The sequence below is a fragment of the Priapulus caudatus genome, unplaced genomic scaffold, assembly GCF_000485595.1.
Source record: "Priapulus caudatus unplaced genomic scaffold, Priapulus_caudatus-5.0.1 Scaffold107, whole genome shotgun sequence".
In the NCBI taxonomy this organism is placed as follows: domain Eukaryota; kingdom Metazoa; phylum Priapulida; class Priapulimorpha; order Priapulimorphida; family Priapulidae; genus Priapulus; species Priapulus caudatus.
The window spans coordinates 11,971-16,137 of NW_014577168.1; positions in this window are offsets into that span (position 1 = coordinate 11,971).

Below are 4,167 nucleotides of genomic sequence, written 5' to 3' on the forward strand. Positions count from 1 at the left end.
TCGTTGCTTATTGGAGAGTCGCGGCGTCAATGCATCGATTCATGAGAGGATATAGGTACATCTACAGGATTTCTTAATTCCACACGCTGCACAAAAAGCTGTAGCTAGACGAATTAATCGTTATTTTAATAAAGTAGAGTAGCGTTTATAAGTTGGAACTAAATTCTCAGCTGATCATTTGTCTAAAACCTCTTGCCGTCGGAAAACTTTGGTCGCGTACGGTTAGCCGGGCAACGTCCCATGGAGAGATGGTAGACGTATGCTAGAATTTGGCCCGACCCGTCTACAATGCCCACCCCCCTCTACACGCCCGCACACGACAAACACGCGCGCGCACACGCACAGCACGCTGCCGACACACGGCACAGCACCATCACACTACCGCTTATGTAACTGGGCGATGTGTGGGAGGTGAGTTTGCGGTGGTGTGGCATGGGCCAGATGAGACGGCGGAGAAAGCGAACCCGAATCTTCGTTGAGTGGGGTGGGCGAGTTGGTTCGTGGGTGTGTCGAGGTGAGGTTGTAGGCTGGTGGTGTGTATCGGTGTAAACGCTAGCACGGGCCCCAAGTTCTTAGTGTAGGTGCTGCGATATCAATGGTGACCGATAGTCGTGTTGGAAGCGGTGTGTGGTCAGGTGGGTGTGTGGAGCTGTGGCTGCTGTTGGGGGTGCAAGCTGGTGCAACTGTGCTGTCAACTGGTGCATCCCTCTGTACTGTGGAGCTTGCAGGCTGTAGGATGAAAGAGAAGAACTCCGAGTTTCATTGATCGCCGGCCAATAAAAGTCTTGCGCACACGCAGTGCACGCGTTGATAGAAATCATGGGAGTTTAGCGTGGTTACTACACTTCGATTCAGCTTCCTCGCGAATGATGATGGGTCTCCTCTTTATTCGCTGAACGCGAAATTTGTCGTTGCTATAAATGAATTGTAGACAATGGCCAACATGATCATTGTTCACTTGGTGGTTTGACACGTGCGTGGAACCAAGTTTAAAATCTGCGGGTTGAATAAGATAAAATACATATCTGATAAGATAACGCAGACAAATGGTTGCACCAGAAAAGTTCGTCTGTAAGGTGATGTTCAAAAACTGGAAATTTTTCAACCCCTTTCCGAAACGCGCTCAAATGTCTGCCAGTCGTGTATGGTTATAGATAGTTGGAGTCGTTGAACATGGCTTGCGAGTTAATACAACGACTGGGGTTTAAATATGACAGTGTTATTACAATAAACTGGGGTTAAATGTGGCGAGTGGATATACATAAACTGGGGTTAAATATGACAGTGTTATACATAAACTGGGGTTAAATATGCCAGGTGTTATACATGAGACTGGGGTTAAATCATGACAGTGTTATGTACACGAATGGGCGTTTAAAGTATGGACAGTGTTATACATACTGGGGTTAAAAATATGACAGTGTTATACATGACTGGGGTTAAATATAACAGTGTTATACATGACTCGGTGTTAAATATGACAGCGGTTATACATGACTTGGTGTTAAATATGACAGTGTTATACATGACTTCAGGGTTAAAATATGACAGGGTTATATTATACATGACTGGGATTTCAATATGACAGGGTTATTTACAATCTGGGGTTAAATATGACAGTGCTTATACACGACTGGGGTTAAAATGACAGTGTTATACATGACTGGGGTTGAAATATGACAGTGTTATACATGACTGGGGTTAAATATGACAGTGTTATACACGACTGGGGTTAAATATGACTGGGGGTTATACACAAACTGGGGTTAAATATGACAGTGTTATACATGACTGGGGTTAAATATGACAGTGTTATTATATACATGACTGGGGTTAAATATGACAGTGTTATACATGACTGGGGTTAAATATGACAGTGTTATACATGACTGGGGTTAAATATGACAGTGTTATACATGACTGGGGTTAAATATGACAGTGCTATACATGACTGCGGCGTTAAAATGACAGTGTTATACAATAGCGGGGTTAAAATATGACAGTGTTTATACACGACTGGGCGTTAAAAATGGACAGTGTTATAAATGACTGGGGTTAAATATTGACAGGGTTAATATTATACATAACTGGGGCTTAAATATGACGAGTTGTACTACATAACTGGGGTTAAATATGACAGTGTTATACAGACTGGGGTTAAAATATGACAGCTGTTATACCATGAACTGGGGGACGGCGGTAAACTATGAAGACGTGTTAATACACGGCTGGGTTAATTATGACTGGGATGTCAATAACTGACAGGCGTTAATACATGACTGGGATTCAATATATGACAGTGTTATACATGACTGGGACGGGTTAATAGGTGACAGGGTATATATTATACATGACTGGGGTTAAATAATGACAGTTGTTATAATGACTGGGGGTTAGACATGACCAGGCGTTAGGTTATACATGGCTGGGGTTAAACATGACAGTGTTATATATGACTGGGGTTAAACATGACAGCTAGGGTTATACACGGCTGGGGTTAAACGGGGGTTAAACGCGCGCAGTTGGGTTAGACACGGTTGGGGTTAAACAATGGGGCCAGGAAAGGCGTACGTGAGCGCGCGTGCGCGGAATACATAATGTTCGTTGTATCGCCGCCGATGATGTCTTTGTTAATCTCGTCTATAGGGTTTCCCGGCTCCCTCCCCACGCCCCTTCCCCTCCTGTTTATATCTGCGTTGTTGTGGGTTATCCTTTCGAACCGCATTTCCTTTGTCTTTATCTCTACCCCATCTCGCTCTCTAGCATTCTGCCGCGCGCGCTCTCTCTCTCTCTCTCTCTCTCTCTCTCTCTCTCTCTCTCTCTCTCTCGCTCCCTCTCCTGATTCCCTTCTTTCTCTCTTCCTCCCCCTCTCCCCCTCGTCCCTGCTCTCTACCCTCTCATCTGTCTTGCATTTGCTCTCGCTCTCACTCGCACACGCACTCTCTTCCGCTTTCGTTCTCGCGCGCGCCGGCCTCGGCGGCCTCGTCTGAATTGCGATCGATATTGCCATGGATTTTATGGCTGGGGGGATAAGGAGAAGTGAGTCAGCGAGCGAGCTCTCACTGCTGCGCAGCCGCGCTCGCTGTTGTTTCGCTCGAGTTGCATGCGGCGTGCTCGCAGTGTGGTTGTTTGTGTGTTCGTGTGTCCGTATCTGCGTTCGTTTCTGATTCGGTGATTTTTGCGAACGCGTACGCGCGTACGTGCACGCGCCCCTCCGTCGAACCACAGTCTCCGCTCGCCGTCTTTAGCCACCGAGCTTCCTCTCGGTCTTCTCTCTGTCGAGATTCCGCTTCTTCTCTCGTCGACGCAAACGCGGACGTTTACCGTTCCTCCCCCCCCTCTCTCTCGCTCTCGCTTTCTCTCTTTCTCCTCCTCTCTCTCTCCCTCTCCACCTCTCTCTCTCTCTCTCTCTCGTGTGTTCGGTGCTAGGGAGGATCGGGACGGACCTCGTGGATTGCACCGCGAGGGCGATAAATTCGTGACGGCGGTCACATCGTCGATGGTGACACGCACGGTGTCCGGACGTCGCAGCGATGATTACGACATCGTTAGTGTGTGACATCGTGTGTGTGTGAGTGACATCGTGTGTGTGACATCGACGATCATAGGATTATCGTGCAGCTGTGTCGTTCGTCTGCCGCGCTACGACGAGCTGTTAGGTCGTGATGAAGGCCAGTAGAAGCTGCTAGTGTGGGAGAGTAGCAGCAGCAGTGCCAGTAGTAGCAGCATCGTCACGCAACCCTTTGGGACTAGTCCTTCCGTCCGCGTATGCCCGAACTGCCGCACAGAGGGCGCGACAAACACGGATCCGGAAAACGGACTCCTCACGTGGCTACTCGTGGGCCTGTTGTGTCTCTGCGGGTGAGTTGCGGGGCATTTTTCTCCGCTCCGCCGTTGCATGCACGCGCCGTGATCCGGCGAGGCGGCGACGCGACGCCCCTCCAGCGAGAACCGCCGCGCTAACACCACTAACATTCGCCCGAGTCGGCTCGGGACCACCGCCGAACGCCACCGTGACTTCTCGGGGACGCGTGTTGCGCCCTCCGTCGTTGGCTTGCAGTTCCACGTTACAAACGTTGTGGCGAGATACCGTGCTGGCTGCCATCATTGCGTGTCGACGCATCAGCTTCTACAGAAGTCTACAAATCCATCCGATAGTAGCCCTTC